The following is a 21,631-nucleotide window of genomic DNA, read 5'->3' on the forward strand; positions in this document are numbered from 1 at the left end:
TGTTCTCAGTTTGTTATTGTGCTATGTTTCAAGCTAATCCAAGAGGACCACACATGATAGCCGTAAAGAACATCTTTCGCTATCTGAAACGAACCTCATCCCTCGGTCTCTGGTACCCAGCAAATTCCGGATTCTTCATACAAGCATTTTCCGATGCAGATCTTGGAGGATGTGGATTGGATCGAAAGAGCGCAACGGGAGGATGCCAATTTCTCGATGGCAAACTTGTAAGTTGGCAATCAAAGAAGCAGACGTGTGTATCTCTTTCAACAGCCGAGGCTAAGTATATTGTAGCAACATCTTGCACGTCGCAAGTGGTATGGATACAAAGTCAGCTAAGAGACTATGGATTAAGCATGAAGAAGATTCCTCTTTACTGTGACTCTGAAAGTGCGATAAGGATTTGCCATAATCCAGTGCAACACTCCAAGACCAAACACATTGCACTCAGATACCACTTCATCAAAGACCATGTAGAAGACGGCAATGTGGAAGTGCATTTCGTTCGTTCATCAGATCAAATTGCAGATATCTTCACCAAGGCCCTGCCTGAAACAAGCTTCAATAGAATATTGCATGGCTTAGGCATGATAGAAGCAGAGTCTGTCTCGAAACAACCTTCGTCTCCCTAATCAGGTTAGCCACGATAAATAGAACGTGACTCGGTCTATGTTGGTTCCATGAAAAAAATTAAGGAACCGAAATGAACCGACCACTCGGTCTATTTCGGCTCCGTGATATTAAGGAACCGATATAAGCCGACCGCTCGGTCTATTTCGGCTCCGTAGTTTTAGGGAACCGATATAAGCCGATTGCTCGGTCTATTTCTGCTCTGTGATTTTAAGGAATTGATATAAGCCGACTGCTCGGTCTATTTCGGCTCCGTAATTTTAGGGAAACGATATAAGCCGACTACTCGCTCTATTTCGGCTCCGTAATTTTAGGGAACCGATATAAGCGGATCGCTCTGTCTATTTAGCTTCTTTGTTTCTAAAAGTGAGTTTCGGTTGTATAATACGCTTACAATTTCTTTCACATTAATTTTTTTAAAACTTTTTACATTTAATTTTTTTTTGTGTATCTCACTAACTATCTCTCTGTTTCGGTCTGGTTTTAATCTTTGAAACTTTCGAAACTACAAAAATATTTTCCTTAGTGCTTTATTTTTTTTTACTCAAAATTAACAAAATTTCAAAAATATTTTCTTTTTGCATTTCGTGTGGTTTTCGTTGTTTCTTTTATTAGGTCTCATGTTCAATGAAGGTGCTTGGCTTATGAACTGGTGAAGGGATGCAGTTTGTTTTGTTTCAAACTAGTTAGGTGTCCCAAGAAGCATGCTGCTATATGTAGACCAAAGCCTCCACGACTTTGAGTGGAGCCTTAATGATTCGATCTATACCAATCGTTTCTTCCCGATAACGCTGCTACATTCACTCTAGTCAAGAGCTACCTCACTCTTCTCACTTGAGTTAAGAGTTTTCTGCTTTGTCAAAATTCTATAGCAGAGGTACTTTCGGTTCTTTTCACCACCTCCCTCATATTCTTCATCACGTTTCATTCCACAAATGTAACCCTTGAGATTGTCGGCTCTTACCGCTGAGGTTTATGGTTACACAAAATCTGTGTTTATGATCTTAGTTGCGTATACCACGTGCTGAGTGAAACCCACAACCCAATACCAATAAGGAATTGACATTGATTTTTTACATTCAAGATTTTACTTGTTACCTCATGAAATCTCTTTTTATTTCTATTGCAAGATCTTTATGAAGTTGTCTAATACCAAGGAACTTTTTCCCAAAAGATTCAGTTTAGTTTTGTTTTTGAGATTTCTATTCACAACTACTTATCAAAATATCAAACCTACTTGTTCAATAGATCACATCGGTCTCAAAAGTACTTCTTCCAACCTTCGGTCTTATATTAAGCATCGAGGTTCGGTTGGAGATAAGCCACCTTTAGTAGCCGATAGTAGAAAAGATGCCTTTCGATGTTTATTGACAGAAATTCGATCGTATTTTTTTGGGGAACCACACAAGCACTTTAAGTCTCTCTTGACTTTGAAGGAAGAGATTCATGCCCGGAATCAACTGTTTCATGTTGTGTATCGACATCACTCACATCATATACACGTTTGATTTATTTCTTTATCTTTGACACACTTGCACGAAAATTCCTTGGAATCTTCCAATATTCTGGTTATTGTTCCTAATGCATCGTGCTTGTGCTTACGTGTCTTGGAAGATGACAATTCAGTTGAAGCGACAATACTGGGATAAGATTTTGAACTGATTTATCAGATAAGGATGAAACTACGCGCGTGAATTTGAAACGGCTCCTAAACACATGCGTGCTGACGTCTATTTGGGGAAACCAAGCTGTCAAATCCTTCTTTTTCAGGCGACGGTTCAGAGATCATATCATCATCACAGGTGATTTTTTCTCTCTCATGGCAACGATATATAAAGGGTTTCTCACACCCCTTGTACTATCTTACCGTTTTCAAAATCTCTTGAATACAACATGCTATTCTTCACTGTTCTTCTACTCTCCTACTACAACAATGGCGGAATCATCATCTCACCATGAACAGACAGCTTCTTCTTCTCTACTGGTGATCAAACCCAACCAGAACCTGATCATTCAACTGAATCCGTTTCTATACGACTTATACATGCTTCATGTCGTTGAATGCCTCAAATACTCCCCACTGGTCATAGCTCTAACTCAGGTGGAATCACTTCCTATGTCTCTATTGTCGGAGGTTTATTCTACTACTGTATTTGTGACATCCCCAAAATCACGGCCAGAAAAGACCGATTTTCATTTATGCTTTTAAATAATTTCAGAGTAAATCCTTTTGATTTGAAAGAGTTGCGGAATTTGTTCCCAAAACAAAACATGATAAAATAATATTTATCAAAGCATTTCATCAAGAGATGCATTTCATTATATAATCAAAACTCGGGATGTCATGTTCCGATACAGACCATAAAGCATAAACGATAACATTACAAGTCATTCAACAAATATATACATATACAGACTTGTAAACAAAACAACAGGATGATCCATCCATCTTACGCCCTTGTGCCACTTCCTGTAATACAAATAAAACTGAGTGGGTTAGGCTTGGGAGCCTGGTGAGCATATAGGTTTTTCAACCCACAATAAATAAGTTATATTTAATTTCACCAACCAATCACTATCCCGATTACCCATTCCCGTTATCCTCACTTTACGTCCCTAAAACAACAACTATCTCAAGGGACCTAATATAGGATTTTCATCGGGACGGACATCACTGCGAAGGGGTTTCCTCAACAATAGATATCCTAAAGGCAACCATGAGGGGGATAGAGTACACCGGTGAACACATCGTTCACAACACTTACAGGTTATGAACCTGCTAGCGTTCCACTGGACTGTCTAGAAGGAGTCCGTGGTCGTTATCCATACTCCGCTGAATAACTAGATCAACAACAACAACAACATCGAGGCCTCTCATCTGCTTATTACACACCAACTATCTACCCATGTTCTACCCAACATATTAGTAGACAAAAATATATATTTTCATACATAGTTTAAAACCTGTATATCATTTTCATTCAACATATATTCCAGATAACAGATGAGACATACCACATAACACGTATTCCATAGAAAACAATTCAGATCTATGAGATAGAATAAAGTGAATATCCATTCACGCATACAATCACAAAATATACACATAACAAGTATATCATATAAAATACTTCATAGTTACTCGTTAGAAGAAAGTAACTATACCCTCACACATATAACCCACAATTTACTTAATACACTCAAACCGCACTTGTATTATTATCGTGTTTATGAAAGGTAGTATACACTCACTTGATCAGAAGATGATCGGACAGCACTACGACTTGCAGAAGTAGTAATCCACAGCAGATCTGGAAGATCTCCACAAAAATCGAACTTCTCGCAGGCAGAGCTTCGGCTCGGGAACCGCACTTCTCGGGACCTTCGGGATCTCGGGACTTGCCTCGGGGATAGAGAATAATACCAGGGCTTCAGGGTATTTCTGGCAAGCAAAACGATGCAAAACGGGAGAGAGAAGAGAAGAAATTGGCAAACTACTCGGCTGCCTTCGGATTCCTTTTATAGAGGCTGGAGCCTCGGAGTACGCAGGGCGTACTGCAGTACGCAGTGCGTACTGCTTCCGAAATCATCACTGCATGCGTCATCCGAAGTGTTGACACTCTCGGAGTATGCGGGGCGTACGTCGGATCGGACTGGTCACTCCCCCTTCGGATAATGCCAGATTTTTGATTTAAAAATAAATACAATTCATTTATCAAACTTCGGAAATTCATATCTTCTTCATACGAACTCCGTTTTTGACGTTCTTTATATCCACGGAAAGGTGAGACTACGCTCTACAACTTTCGTTTAGACTCCGTCAGCTAATTTTGAATTTATTTTTATTATTTATTTTTAATAGGCTGCGATAGAAAAACTTCGTTATAAATTCATAACTTCTTCGTTTGACGTCCGTTCTCGCCTAACTTTTTATCGCTTCGATACCAACAATGAGATCTTCGATTCTCATTTAGATTGCTTCGGCTAAAAACCGCTCGATCTCAATTCGAGTATTTCAGGCTGCACACTGCTAAGTCAAAACTTCGATAAATCATAACTTCCTCATACGAAGTCAGATTTGGGCGTTCTATATATATTCGAAAACCTCGTTTCAACTACTACAACATTAACCAAAGATATTAAGCTTATTTTACACTTAAATTTTGACGCTTATTTTTATTCTTAATTAATCAGACCACATAATTAAGCAATTAAGCACAAAACACATAATACTCAAATAATACATTCTTATTATTTCAAAATGATATACAAAGGTTAACCTAGACTATTACATTGCTAAAAATGGCAAGCCCGGAAACACAGGCGTTACAGTATTCGACAAGAACAGGGATAGGATTTACTTCCATATCTTCAATCAAAAGACTTCTATCTCGAAAGCACGGTTTTGTTTTTTGCTGGGGCTTGCAATTGATGCATCTATTGTTTCTCCAGAATTCGTTACGACTTCTCAGTTGTTTATGATGTTCTATGAGATGGGCTATACTGAGGTGCTTACTACCTTCACCAAGTTCAAGAAATCATGTCTCCCACCTCAATGGAATGGTTTATTGACTCTTCTTCACAAAGGATTGGGTGAACGAGTTGTTGGGTCAGATGGTTCGAACAAATTTTTTCTGACAATGATGTATGGTCTCTACAATGACATCAATCTTGATTATGGGTCGTTAATTTGGTCTCAATTAGTGCAAAGCTTGTCATCCTCGACCAAATATGCTGAGATCTCGTGTAGGCGATTATGGACCATTGTTACTAGCCGAGCTATTCTTTCTCTTTAGATTCCAGTTATGCGAGATGCCATGTTGTCCTCTATGGCAACATTTCACACCAAGAAGGTCATCATTGCTGATCCAACGAAGTACACTCATGTCGGTTCTATTCCAGAAACAATGTATCGATGTGTGTCAATGGAGAGCAATGTCATGGCAGCCTATCGCAAACTCCCTCCTAAAGCTCCTCGCCAAGTAACTGCTGAAATGCAGGACGCCTTGGATGCTATTGGAAAACCCAAAAAACATGGAAAGAAGAAGGAGGATACAACGGATGATATAGTAGAGGGTGCTTCCTATAAGATCGAAAAATCAAGGATAGGTAATAAGGAAGGATCTTCATCCAAGGACAAACATTCCAAAAAGCGAAAGTCATAAAAAGATGCTTCCTCGGCTCATTCAAAGAAGGTTAAGAAAATGGATCACAGACCAAAGTCTCCCTCCCCAACTGGTTTGGTTCATCAAGAGGAGAGTTCGGCTGATGAAGAAATGGAAGTTCGCTTGGAAGATTCACCAATGGGAAATACGCCTCCTCGTTCTCCTACACCAACGACAATCCTGAACAAAAAGGTACCCACTCCATCTCATTCTCCACCTAAGACTTCTACTCCTGCTTTGGTTGTCATTTCTCCTCCATCTACACCTAAAACAACTGTTCCATCTTCGGTTGCTCAAATAATCCCAACTCCAACAAACCTACCAATGTCTGTTATGCCACCACCACCTCCTATCAGTACAATTCCCATCACCACGTCTCCTTTACCTCCACCAGTTGTTTGTCATTACAACTTCGATCTTCACCCCACTACAATTGAACCTCTGGTGACTGTCAACGTATCTGATACGGGGGCTTTTACTGGTAATGAACCTCCTGTGACAACCACTACAATTTCTCCAACTCCTTCGAATGAATATGAAGGTCCTGTCCTTGGTGGTGACGACTTCGAGTTTGACTCGACTTACTATAGTCCTTATCGCCTTCCCAATGATGATGATGAGTCAACTCCTGCCACAAAGCAACAGCTTGATGAGGCTCATGACAAGCTTGATAAACTTCTTGAGTGTTATAAACAACCGGTTGATGTTGTCATGAAAGCCTTCATGGATACAACCTTGGAACTCTACACTAAATCCATGGATAAATGTTCTGCTGCGGTGGATGATTCTACTTCTCAATGAAAATGGGCTAATAAGGATGTCAAAGACCTGATTCAAGATTCACAAATCTTCTTGGAATCTTCCAAGGTCATGCCACCTCCAATGCTGAAAAAGTCAATGCTACGCTTGATTCTCTTTCCCAAACATTTCAAGGGGAACAAGCCAAGTTTGAAGCTGTTCGTTCTGACATCCTAGCTAACAACAAATCCCATTTAACATCGATCGAGTCTCGGTTGGAAAATCTTGCATATGATTTAATAGTCGAACGTCAACTAAGGGATGATCTTGCTAAACAGAATGCATCTGTGGAAGTTCTGAAAGTTCAGCTGGAGAAGACTGAGAGCGAAATTGGTATGTTAAAGACGGAACGCGCAGTGTTCAGAAGTTGTGCCAGTGATGTTTTGTCAATACTGAACAATATTGTTCATGCTCATGATCCCATCTTGACACTTACCATCCGAAATCATCTAACTTCCAAGCTTCTTCCGGCCATTGAACTGCTTCGAGAAATGAAGGGTGTTACGAAGCCGATGGTTGCTTCGCAACAAGGGGGAGAAGGAAGTGTGAAGATAGAAATTCCACTAGTTCAACCTCATGTTCGATCAAGTGTAGTAATCAAAACAGAACTGAAGGGTAATGTAGCTTCGGGTTCTGGGGCTAAGGAAAAGATAGTTCAGTCGAATAATGATAGTGATGACGATCAGGAAACAATAACTGAAATCTTGAAAAGAAAGAAGAGAGATCAAGAAATAGATGAAAACCAACGGGTTGCAATGAAAGAAGAGGCGAAAGAAAGAAAGAAAAAGGAAGAGTATGAGGCTCTTGAATGCAAAAAGGACCTTTTTCCTCCATGGACTAAGGAGAAGTTGGAGAAGGAAGCGATTGAATTTCCATCGGTGTTTTGCTTGGAACCAGTAACAACGTTTGATATTGAGAATACAAGGAACTCACAGTTTGACATGCCAATGACTAGAAAGGCATTTATTTTTCATTATTTTGATTCAACGGTCAAAGTTCCTTCTCCTTATCCTCAAGTTGATCGCAAACTTATTAACTTTTATTTGAAGTTCGGTCAACCTCAGTATTTGACATGGAGTGCACAAAAGATAACTTCTGTCAAGGTTCCGAAACCTTCGTCTGCAGGGAGATTCATCAATGTTCAATTCAGAATCACTCGAGGGTCGGTCAATTCGATGTCTGTAATCTCTCTTGCAGATCTTCCCAGTTTAAATCCTCATTATTGGATCCTTTTTTACAATATGTTGCTCACTAATGCAAATGAGTATGAACCGATCCTGAATCATTTAAAGAGAATGTTGGTTTTTTATGTTCTTGAAGTGGCGAAAATGGATCAAGAGACTGCCAGCATGTTAAAGAAGAAACCGATTGTAAATCCAACTTCTAAACCGGGAGATGTGAATAAGATGACAATGGGATAAATTGATTCAACGCATCTGACGGTGATGTTCACAAGAGGTGAAGGCAACCAATTTTTGTTCGCTCTTGTTGATAAGCACTTATTCTCTACTGATTGCTTGGAGCACATCATCAATATTATTTATCGATGCAAGCAGAATAGTACGTCTGATAAGAAGAACATCATGGATATGCTTCGGTGGTATATAATGTTGCATCACACACTTTTGGCCATTCTACCGAAGGTGTTCAAGACCATCAAGAAGTCTTCTATAGCTCAACCGAACTGAGCTCTCGGTTCCATTGACGCAAAGGGGGAGATTGTAGGAATTATTATGTTGCGTCATGGGCTTTAGTTTTGGATATCCGGATCGGTCCTGTCTATCCGTGAGTTTGTTAGGGTTATGTTGTATAAATAGTGCATTCATGTATGCATTAGAAAGCATCTAAATGATAATTTTTATCGTATTGTAACCCTAAACGCCTCTACAGTCGAAGTTCTTAGTCGAGTTCTTCTGAAGTGTTAAGTTTAATCATTCGACATCGTTTGAAGTCATTATTGTGTTCTTTAAATTGTCATTCATATTTATTGTTTAGAATCAATCGATCCTACTAGAGTTTTTATAAATAGGTAGGATAGGATGAAACCTTCCATTATAAGTATAATGAAGTACAAAGTAACTAAACATCTTTTATAAATACCCAAATCTTAGTTACTTTAGGCAAAATGTGAATACGATGCAATTACATGAAATTACACTTTGTATCCTTGTCGAAATGTTAGTGGAGTGTGTGTGGTTAACTAGCACACTAATTTGGGATTGACATTGGTAGCAAAAGGTAACTCAATGTTTTTCATATATCAATGGAGCGTGTGTGGCTGACCAACACATTGATTGGGTGATGGTAACATGAGGGTACCAAGTCTATTTGCATGGTTATTCACACCTTATTTGTGATCCTCCGCATCCCAGTCACAAATGAAGGGCATAATCGAGATTAAACATGACATTGAAAAGTTCAATGAATCTCAAAAAATCTAGGAGTTTCAGTTTATTTAAAACTTAAATTTCCTTTTCGTTTTTTATGGTGGAAATTGGTAAATCGTCATTTACCTACCTTCAAATATTCTGCAACTAGATTACAACATCCCTATTCTAGGTTGTAGAGTATTGTGTTGGATCCTAGCCTTAACATCTCATTTGGGTGTTTTATTAAGGACTAAATCAACTTAACTTGAATGTTCTCCCATTTTGTAGATGTCAAACAACTATGGTCTTCCTGAATCCTTTGAAGATGATGTTCCACGATTCGATCGAGGAACAAGAGATCATGCTTCACTTCATCCACCTCATCCAATTATTCTCCATGACCCACAAGTTCGAAGGCTTGAAAAGTTCAAGCTCACTCAATTCCTTTTGGCAAGTAAACACAAAGATGGGAAACCTGTGTGTACACACGTCTTAGAAATGAAGTCACACATTGACAAATTAAGGATGTTGGGTGTCGAGATTTCAGGTGAGTTGGTTGTTGACTGGGTTCTTCAATCGCTTCCTGAATCATATAGTGAGTTCGTAAGAGAGTACTATATGATGGAACATGATGTGACCCTAATTGATCTCACCTATTTGCTTATAGCTGCCGAATCAGCAATGATTTGGCGTGCTGGTCAAGCAAACTTGTCTGGTGGATCAACATCCCAAACTTCAATGGACACTGGTAACATTGGAAGTCCGGAAAAGTTTAAGTTTGATATTGTCCCATGTTTTGTTCCAAAAGAGTTTATTTGCTCTCATTGCAAAGAGAAGCGACATTGGAGACGAAGCTGCCCAAACTACCTGAGAGATCTAAGAGATGCGAGAGTCAAGGCATATGGCTCTACTTAAGGTGAAATCCACTATCTAACTCTTTTAAGTTCCTATTCTAGATTCTTAATACATGATGTGATAAGATTACATTTTGATGTTTTGTAGAATCGAAGAAAAGAGAGGAAGCTTAAGGGAAGAAGTGAACTGAATCTGATCTTGAACAAATGGATTTCGATCGCTGTAACGACCCAATTTTCGCTTCCAAAAAATTTCATTTTTGATTAATTGATTTGTAAAACATTTTTTATAAAACATCATCCGATAATATCATTTCATAAAATTATATCCCATGTCTGAAAACCAAACCACAAAAATAATAACAATGTCAGAGTAAAAATACCAGAACATCTCATAAGGCAGAAAAACCCATGTGTGTGTATGATGTGCCGCTACCGCGCCGGCTCCTTCCCCTTCGCTGAAGAGGTACCTGAAACAAAACTGTAAACTGTAAGCACGAAGCTTAGTGAGTTCCCCCATCATCCACATATCATACAATCACATAGCATGCATATTGCCAGGCATTTCTGAGGTGCCCGACCTACCCGGTACGACCATTCTGGGGTGTCGACCTACCCATAAGGCCATTCTGGGGTGCCGACCTACCCATGCGGCCATTATGGGGTGTCGTCCTACTCGTGTCAAGCCATTCTGGGGTGCTAACCTACCCATGTCAAGTCATTCTGGAGTGCTGACTACCCTTCGGTCCTAACAACCGAACCTCGGGGACTATTTCACCCCCACTACTACTATTGCATATATCATAGCATAATCTACTGTCAGACATATCTGGGGTGTCCGACCTACCCTTCAATCCTAATGACCAAATCTCGAGGACTATTCCCCCTCCTAGCAGCTAAACATATCATAACATGCTGTTAGGCATATCTGGGGTGCCTAACCTACCCTTCGGTCCTAACAACCGAACTCTACCACTATGACATATGAAATCATGCTAGCATATAACATATCAGGTAGTAGCAAACATAGATGAATATCACAAAGAAAAACATCTATCATACGATCCCTACTGGTGGGCCGACATTATGGTCGTAGACCCGCTGCTACCGGAAGGTAACTCACATCGTAGTAGCTGCTGATCCGTGTGAGAAACCTCTATCTGCTGCTGCTGCTCCAGAAATCCTTCGGCTATAATTCCCACAAAACACTTAATCATAATCTGATATATACTCTTTGGGTAAAATGACCATTTTACCCCTAATCAAGTCAAGTCAAAGTCAAAGTCAACTTCCAGTTGACCTGACTCGCCGAGTTGGGCCGTCAACTCATCGAGTCCGTATCTATTCGATTGTCCTCATTCCCGTCCTTACTCGTCGAGTTAGGCAAAGACTCGACGAGTTCTCCTTCCATACGAACATCCAATGATCCTTCATCTGACTAGCCTTGTTGTATGAACAACTCGTTGAGTTCATCTTCATATGATGAACAAGTCCTGTCCTTGACTCACCGAGTTGTATGAACAACTCGTCGAGTTCATCTTCATGTGTTGGGAGATTTCCTTGGACTCGCCGAGTCTGTTCTAGCACTCGTTGAGTCCCATGAACTCCAGGTCCCCCAACACTTTTAAACAGCTACGAGACTTCCTTATCTCACAACTAACTATCACAAAAGGGTTCGAGGTGGTCAAATGTACACTGACTCGCCGAGTCCCAAGAACAGACTCGTTGTGTCCATACTATCCAATTCCATTCCTTCGATTTCTGGTGTACAAATCTTGTCCAAATGATAGATCTATGCTCCTAAGATTGATGTAGCACGTAAAGTTACGAACTTTACATGCATACATGTGACTTTGAGCCTAAAAGGCCCTAAAATGGCTCTTATGTTGCATGGGACCTTCCATGGGTGCTAAAGCAACCCTTTTCTGCCTTGTGACCCCTCTAAGGCCCTAGATTGGAAGCCTTGACCCCCAACCATGCTTGCAATCATGGTTGGTTACTAGATTGTCACACCCCGCTAAAGCGGAAACGCAAGATATGACAGCGATAAAGGTTTCATTGCAAAAGATAAAGATACATCACCATAGCAATATTTAAAAGTTTACAACCCATAGCTTAAACAAAATAAAGTACAAGTTTTCCAAAATAACATTGTTCAAAATATAACTTCATAAAATAACTTCCACACGATGCAAAATGCTCTATGATGATGAATCTTTATATCCACTTACTAATTATTTCCTGAAAAAGCATGTAAAACGAGCGTCAACTATGAAAATAGTTGGTGAGTTCACAAGTTTATAAAATCAAGATTTGGAATAAGGCTTTTCATAAATACAAGTACATTGCTTCAATGAGAAACAAAGTTCATTACTATAATGATAAACAAAGTTGATTGCTATAATTGATAAACGAGTTTATTGCCATAATAAATAACAAGTTTGTATGTGTATGAGCAAACAATGAGTTCTCAACCAAACCTATGGCAGAAGCCCTATCAAGATCTATGCTTAGCGTTCCATAGATGAATATGGTAACATGCACTCCAGCAATAGGGCGAGTGAGGAGTTGTCAATTCCTAATAGCGCTATCCATAATGACCATTGGCTCAAAGAGTTAATGGTTAGAGATAAGGGAAGGGCCTTAATACGATAAGTTCTCATGTTCCGTGTTGCATAGACATACATAGAGAGATATAGCAATAAAATAGCAATCATGTTTGATACAAATCAATTTAAATACAACATTCAAATAATAGTTTTTCGGGACATGCTTTTCCACCCCAAAACATAAAAACTGAAAATAGGGCAGTGCGTGAATACTCACAATGTTTCGAGTAGGTACAAGTGGTGCCTCAGAATACACCAACGTCTTACTACCGGGATCCTACGACATCAAACACACACTAGTGAGTTTCCATGTCGAAATCTAATGCTAATATAGTAAACTCTACATATAGCGAAATGCCAATTTATGTTCTAATATTGGATTTTATATTAATTGGTTACACTTTTTCTGAAATGATGAAATTCTACAAGTCGTGCGATTAATACAACTTTGTGATATTAATTTTCCAGATTTAGTAATATAAATTTAAGAGTGTTTCAACACATTTAAAGGTGTTTTATATTCCTAAAAATCTAAAATATTATCAAGCAGTTTCCAAAAATTGTCAAACCTTGTATTTTCATTCTAAATATAATAGAGGTTTTCCAGAAAATTTTCCTTGAATTTTTGATATGGTTAACTATTTTTCAAATTAATAAGTCTTCATAACAACATAAATTCACGAAAAATAGCATTCAAAGGATAAAAATTCTCAAACTTTGTATTTTACTGTTAATTACACATTACTAAGCTAGGAAAAATATAAAAATGGATTTCCAAGCTGTTTAATTATATTTTATGATTTTTGTGCATTATTCCAATAAAAATTGAAATAAATAGAAAACAGTTTCCAAAATTACCCAAAATTTTTATTTAACTGTTATTCTACATAACTAGGCTGGGAAAAATATAAAAGATATTTTTCAGTGGGTATTTCTATTTTTTCTTGTTTTATCCCCTTAATTAATCATTAATTGAAGAATAAATAATAAACAGTTAAAATAAATTACCAAAAATTTTTGTAACATCATTTACAATGTAAGTAACCTGGGAAAAATACCAAAAGTGGTTTTCATATTGTATAATCCGGTTTTGCGTATTTATGTGTATTTAAGTGTATTTAACCTTAGAAAATAGGAGAAAAATAGTTTACAGTAGAGAAAAATCATCAAAAATTTTATGTAACCTGCTACTATACAACATGATGTTCTGGGAAAACTTCATGAATTTTGGATAATCAGAACTATTTTTCCTAGTTTTAGGCCATTATAATTACCAAAAATTGGAAAAAATAGGAAGGCATTATTAAAAATTCTGAAATTATTTTTCTGAGTCTCCCAACACAGATAAGGGCTGTGAAAATTGTTAGATACAATTTTTACACTCCCTAAAGTGGTTTTGGGATTTATTATACCCAAACATAAAGAAAATCGAAAATCATACCAAAAAGAAACATAATTCGATGAAATTTAATGAGGTGTCATTATTTACCATAGGGGTCATCCACGAACTTAATCCGGATTTATAGACCTCTGGAAGTATTTTATGTGATTTATGCCCTTGTTTTCTTGTAACAATTTTAATAAATCAAAGAAATGATAAAAACTCTTGAAAATTTTCAGATGTTCATATTACCTTAATGGGAATCTGGAAAAATGTTTATTTTAACAGAAAAGAACTTTTAGATATTTTTATAGAGAAAATCGTTTACATGGACTATTGACAATGTACTTTGCTCATCAAGCTCTTTAGCTTGATGTTCATTACATGCATTATGGTTTGAGGACCATGCATGGACATATATTTGTCATAGTGATGTTTTTAAAGGAAATACTTGAATGCATAAGGTGTTTGAACCTTTAAAACTAGTAAAAATCCGAACTTTAGTGTTTGACATAGGTTTTGGTCCTTGGATTTCACCATTAAACAACATGCATGTTGTTCTTGAGTGAAACCCTACCACCATCATCATTAAACTCGAAATTCATGAACATGTTCATGAATGTTCATAAAGAATGGTTTAGAAGGAAGAGAAATACAAGAAAACCCTTTAAAAACAAGAAGGAAAAGTAAGGAAAGGTGAGTGATTTTCGTGTATACCTTGAAGAATGACCTTAGAAGATGAAGATTTGAGTGTGGAGAGGTGTTCTTGACTGAAAATTTCGTGATTTTAGAGAGAGAGAAAGAGAGTTTGAGTGTTGGAAGGGTGGAGTGTGAGAGAGAGTGAAGAGAGAAGTGGAAGAGTGGGGATTAGGTCTTAATGATTGAGTTTTGGGAAGAGAGAGCATGGGGGAGGGGAGAGTGGCCGGATTTTTGAGTGCATTAAAGCCTCCTCTCTCCTAAATTCAAACTTTATAAAACTCCCTCCTTAATTTTTATAAAACCCCAAATTTTTATAAAAGTGTTTATTAAGGCAATTCTTGATTTATTTGAAAATCTTGTTTTTAACTAATAAATTATGATTAATGTATGATGATTTAAATTTCTATTTCATTGATTATAATCCATAATTTAGTTAATAAAAAATTGATATTAGGAAGTTTATAGCAAATTTTATAAAGTTTTTAAGCTTTAAGGTTTATAAATTTGGATTTTGGCTCTTTAGCGTTTTTGGAACATTATTTGATATTCACTATCATATTGGAATGAAATTAGAAAATTTTAATTTATTTTTAGGGTTTTATACCCTTTTTCAATTGTAACAAAGTTTGAAGTTTCATTCTAATTATGGTATTGGCATTTCCTATTGTAGTTAAGCAACTTACTAGAATCGTAAGAGTCAAGTATATTAGTCCTAAATCTTAGTTGGATCCTAGTTTATGCGAGATTTTGACCTAATTTATACTACTAGGCCATGGCATGTTGTGCATGAATGGTTTTTATGAAGATGCATGAGTCCGAGAATGACCTGAATTGATAGTTGTCACATAGATATAGCTTAAAAAGCCCTAAATCTCCCCAAAAGGGATCTAACAAAAGAACAAGCAAGGTATGGACTTGATACCTTCTGTAAACTGCAAATGATGAACCAACAAGGACTCCTTTGGTCTTCTCTTGATCCCTCTAGCTCTTCCTTCTTCCGTGTGACAAAACCACAAAAATTCACCACAATTTCCTTAGATTCTTCACACACACAGTTAGGGCTCGTTATGGAGGGCTTATGGGAGCATTAGGGACGAGTGGAGGTTGAAAGAGATGAATAAATAGGATGCAAACCCTTAGATTAGGGTTTTGTCCAGTCAGAGTCTACTCACAGAGTCCATCATTTAAATCCCGTGTCCAATCCCGCTCCTACTCGACGAGTTAAGCCATCAACTCGCCGAGTTCCATGCCAAAAATACAAATTACTTAATTAAAAATACATACCAGGAACCAGGTGTTACAAATCTCCCCCACTTATTTTAGACTTTGTCCTCGAAGTTTGATGTTTGTTCCTGGAAAAGCTCTAGGTAATGCTCCATCATATCATCCATCGGCTCCCGAGTCCACTCCGAGCCCTACCGGTGCTGCCATTGCACCTTCACTAGCTCAACCCTCATGTTCCTCAGATCCTTCGACTTCCGGTCGAGAATCGCCACTAGCCTCTCAATGTAAATTAGGCTATCATCGACCTGAATATCCTCTAAGGGCACCATTGTTGAGTCGTCCACCAGGCACTTTTGCAGCTGGGAGACATGGAAAGCGCTGTGGATCTGACTGAGTTCGGCTGGCAGATCCAATCTGTACGCCACCTTGCCCACCCGGGCTAGAAATCTAAAGGGTCCAATGTACCTAGGGCTTAACTTGCCCCGTTTCCTGAATCGGATGACGCCCTTCCATGGCGACACCTTCAGGAGAACCATATCCCCGACCTGGAACTCCAGGTCCGATCGACGCTTGTCGGCATAACTTTTCTGCCGACTCTGTGCAGTCTGAAGCCTGCTCCGGACTTGTTGAATCCCCTCTGTCGTCTTGAGCACCACTTCGGTGCTCCCCATGACTCTCTGGCCAACCTCACCCCCACATATTGGGGTCCTGCACCTCCTCCCGTACAACATTTCTAAGGGAGGACGGTCAATACGCGTATGATAGCTGTTGTTGTAAGAGAACTCAGCCAATGGAAGATAAGTATCCCAGCTACCACCGAAGTCCAGCACACACGCCCGCAGCATATCCTACAGAGTCTGGATGGTCCGCTCACTCTAACCATTTGTCTGTGGGTGAAAGGTAGTGCTATAATGCAGACGAGTACCCAGCTCGTCATGAAACTTCTTCCAAAACTTGGAAGTGAACCGTACGTCTCTATCTGAAATCACAGAGACTGGAACTCCGTGTCGTGTCACCACCTCTCGAATGTAGATGTTGGCCAACTTCTCGGCCGAGATACTCTCCTGGATAGGTATGAAGTGGGCCCTCTTGGTCAATCGATCCATGATGACCCATATGGAATCCACTCCCCGTGTGGTCCTGGGAAGTTTGGTGATGAAGTCCATAGTAATATCTTCCCACTTCCACAGGGGAATATACAACAACTGCATCTTGCTGTGTGGCCTCTGGTGCTCGGCCTTGACCTTCCTGCAGGCCAAGCACCACTCCATGTACCATGCTACATCCCGCTTCATGCAGGGCCACCAATAGTCTAGACGAAGATCTCTATACATCTTCGTCGCCCCAGGATGAATGGAGAATCGGGATCTGTGCGCTTCCCCCATCGAAAGACTTCGGCCTTCTTCGGCAGCCGTGTCAAGGGTACGACTATCTTGGAGAATTCCTGAAATTATCTCTGATAATAGCCTACTAATCCCAGGAAACTCTGAATCTCAGATGGAGACTTCGGAACCTCCCATCTCATCACGGCCTTTACCTTGGCCAGGTCGACCAGAATACCGTTCTGGTTGATAAGGTGCCCAAGAAACTGCACCTCGCGCAACCAGAACTCGCACTTGGAGAACTTGGCATACAAGGTCTCCCTCATCAGTGTATCCAACACCTCTAGAAGATGCTACTCGTGCTACTCCTACGTCTCGGAGTAAACCAAGATGTCATCAATAAACACGATCACAGACCGGTATAACATCGGTCTACAAACACGATTCATGAGGTCCATGAACGCGATAGGAGCATTGGTGAGCCCGAAGGGCATCACCACGAACTTGTAGTGGCCATAGCGAGTCCGAAACGTAGTCCTCTGCACATCCTCCTCTTTGTCCCTCATCCGATGATAACCCGAGCGCAAATCGATCTTGGAGAACCAAGATGCTCCCTGTAGCTGGTCAAAGAGGTCGTCAATCCTCAGGAGTGGGTAACAGTTCTTCACCGTTACCTTGTTTAGCTACCGGTTTTTTATGCATATACGATGCGACCTGTCCTTCTTCTTGACAAACAAGATCGGGGCTCCCCAAGGTGAACTACTCGGCCTAATAAATCCCTTGTCTAGCAGCTCCTGCAGCTGCATAGACAACTCCTGCATTTTGGGAGGAGCCAACCGATATGGTGCCTTAGCTATCAGAGCCGCACCAGGAACGAGGTCGATCCTGAACTCCAGCTGTCGCTCCGGAGGTATCCCAGGAAGCTCCTTTAGGAACACGTCTGCGTAGTCTCACACCACTGGAACCTCGCTCACGATCGTCTTACCCGCCTGTCGGGTATCCATAACATACGCAACATACCCGACGCATCCCTGCTGAAGGTAGCGCCTAGCTCTCGCTACTGAACATACTGTGGGTCCACACTATGGCCTCTCACCGTGGATCACCAACTCAATCCCAACTGGGGTCCTGACTCGCACTAGCTACTGTGCACAATCTATCACCGCCCCGTTGGGGCTGAGCCAATCCATGCTTATAATCACCTTGTTCCCACGCAACGGAATATGAACCAAGTCTACCAGGTAGCACTCCTCAAATAACCTCATGACGCAATCTCTGAACACCGCTAACGCTTGCACCGATCGGTCATCGGCAATCTCTACCTCTAAAGGGCAATCCAGCATGCCCGAAGGCTCAGTGAACCTCTTGCTAAGCGCAAGGGAAACAAACGATCGGGTGGCACCCGAGTTAAAGAACACCTATACTGGGATACCGTTCACATGGAACGATCCTAAACGTATATACACAGAGCACATATCAATATCATAAGCATCATATAAATAATCAGAGGGAAAGAATCATACCCGTCACCACATCGGCTGTGGCGCGTGCATCCTCGGTAGTTAACTGGAAGGACCGACTCCCCACCATTGGAGCCTCTGAATTGCCCTACCGGCCATCAGTAATCCGCAGGGTCGCTGGGGCTGGCGCCTTCACTGGCGCTGCTGTTGTCAACTGGGGGCAATTAGCCTTTTTGTGGCCCCTCTGGTTGCAGTGAAAACACAGCAACTCAGACGTCTGAATAATGGGTGCAGGGGCGGTACAATCCTTGCTGAAGTGCCACGTCTTGCCGCACTTGTAGCAACCTGAAGATCCCAATCTACATGCCCCCCTCATGTGGCCTGCCGCACTTCCGGAAGCGGCCCTTTCCTGATTGGCCTTTCGGCCTACCATATGATCCCTTGGGCTTCTTCCCCGAAGCCCCTATCGTCTGTCCCTCCTCTGCCTTCCTCTTCCGGATGTGCTCTAGATCAATCTCCCTCTCCCTTGCCCTTGCAATCATAGAATCCAGGGTAGGGTAAGCTAAAAAACTGACATGCTCCCGAATGTCGGCTCGCAGCATGCCATGATAGCGGGCCCTCCTCATGTCCTCATCACTCGCATACTGGGGCACCATTAACGCTCTCTCCCGGAACATGGCGGTGATCTCCGCCACAGTCTCTGTAGTCTGCCACATATCCAAGAACTCCCTGGCTAACTACTGGAGCTCCACCGCAGGTGCGAACTCCGCTCTGAACCGGGTCACAAAGTCCGGCCATGTCATAGCCTCAACAGCCGAGGCTCCCATTAAGTCACCAATAGACTCCCACCAATCTCTTGATGGGTTTTGAGCATTATAAAACTTCCTAAGTGTACATGCAACCATAATAACCTTGGATACATGTTTGTCCAATAATCATGCAAAGTTTTTTTTCCAAGGTTATGATCCTATCTAGCATACATGGGGAACAATCTTTTCTTTGAATAAAAGATAGAACTAGATACCTTGTTGTTGAAAGTATTCATTGAAACCTTGTGAGCCTAGCACCTCAAGTGTGATGCCTCAAATGCATCACACAACACCAAATGCAATGAACAAACTTGAGAGAAAACTCTAACACTTTGCAAAATCGGCCAAACCCTCTTATTTCTTAGTGTAACCGATTTTGGGGAGAGTTCATTTGCTTATATAGTGTGTTACATTAGGTAAACCCTAATGTAACATGACTCTTCATTTCATGATCTATAGGTTAACTCCACGGAGCATCCATGGAGCATCCTATGGGTGGAACCCAACTTGATAATCCATGGAGCCTCTTAGCCCATTATATAAGTTATGTAAGATTTACATAATCTACCCATATATCTAATTAACTATCTTTTGATCACTTAGTTAATTCTAAATTAATTCTTGATCAAAACTAATCAAATAGTATTATTAATATATTAGAACTTATAATATATTAATAAACCATAAGTGTTATTTCTCTCATTTTAGTTTATCCAATTCCATGGTGCCATGCAACCCAAATTGACCATGCTGGGTCGGGTCAAGTACATACCAGAAATAGTTATGGACTTAGACACCTTATCCAACAGTCTCCCATTTGGATAAGTCTAATAACTATAACTGCAAGACTTCAGGAACCGATCGACAATCGTAGCTCTTTCAAGGTCTCTCGGAACTGAGAAGATGTTGATACGCCATTTAAGATAAGTGTTGGGCTTTATAGATTGCGTCTTTTGGGCTCGTCTACTTATATTATTTTGTATACCGGTTTGGGCCTGTCCAACCGTGAGTCTTTTATGTTTTGTATATAAGCTTATGCTTGCATGCATATTAGGTGAAGGTTTAGAGATCTGAGAATACGATTTTTCCAGACGACTAAAGGTTTCTTTGATCGTTCTTGTAACCTTCCAATCCTCTACAGTTGATGTTCTTAATCGAGCTCTTCTGAGGATTTTGTTTTAATCATTCGACACGTTTGATTCATTCTTATTCTGTTCTTTTATTGTGTTCATATCGTCATTATTTACTTACTTGTTCAAGATCTAATCGATCTTCATAGATTAAAAGACAGTTTAATCTCATCAATTGGTATCAGAGCAGGAGGCTGTGTAATTGATACACATCTTTTCTGTGAAAAAGATTTTCATTAGGGTTTTTCCGCAATCATCAATATTTATTGAGCCGTCATCTCTTTATTGATGTATCTTGATATTTATTATTTTGCCCTAATCTGCTTTATTACAAGTCTGATCTTTGAACAGGTTTTTACGATCATAATGGACGTGACACAATCAAACGTTATTAATATTTCAAACAGCATTGGTTCGACGACAAAGATTCCGATCTTATACACCCATGATTATGAAGTATGGGCACATCATTTCGAAGACTATGTTATTGGATCAGAGGAAAATGGGTATTTGATTTGGGAAGCCATCACCAACGGACCATTTTCTCATGTTGCAACGTCCAGAATCATCAAAACTCAAAAAGAATACAATGATCTGCTTAAGGACGTGAAAGATATTGCACAAGATGAAAAGGATAAGTTCCAATGCAATATCAAGGCATTAAGATTGATCCGGTTCGCCCTTCAGTCCGATACATTCAGATTGGTTAGCTCGTGCACGACGGCAAAGGATGTTTGGGACAGACTTCGCGAACTGTATTCTACAGAAGAAGATCTTGAACATTCTATTCAAACTCTGCTTCTATCTGAGTTTGGAGAATTCAGACAAGGGGCTGAAGAATCTGTGACCCAGACGTTCGATCGCTTCAATCATCTTCACAGCAAGATGATCAAACATGATATCGAAAGGAAGCTCATCGAACAGAAGGTTACATTCCTGAATGGTCTGAGGTCTGAATGGAGAGCAGTAGTTTCCACGGTTAAAGCCCATGAGCAATTTAAATCATACTCTTTGGCGAAACTGGTGGGAATTCTCAAGTCTCAAGAGAAAATCGTGGTGCAAGAAAAGAATGTCGTTTCCGGTCTCGGTTCGTTGGCTCTCTTGTCAAAAAGTAAAGCTGTTATGGAGGATGAAGACCTCAGCCTGGAAGAATATGATCTCACATCAGAAGATTATGCCTT

The sequence above is a fragment of the Lactuca saligna genome, chromosome 7 (genome assembly GCF_052625555.1).
Source record: "Lactuca saligna cultivar CGN05327 chromosome 7, ASM5262555v1, whole genome shotgun sequence".
In the NCBI taxonomy this organism is placed as follows: Eukaryota; Viridiplantae; Streptophyta; class Magnoliopsida; order Asterales; family Asteraceae; genus Lactuca; species Lactuca saligna.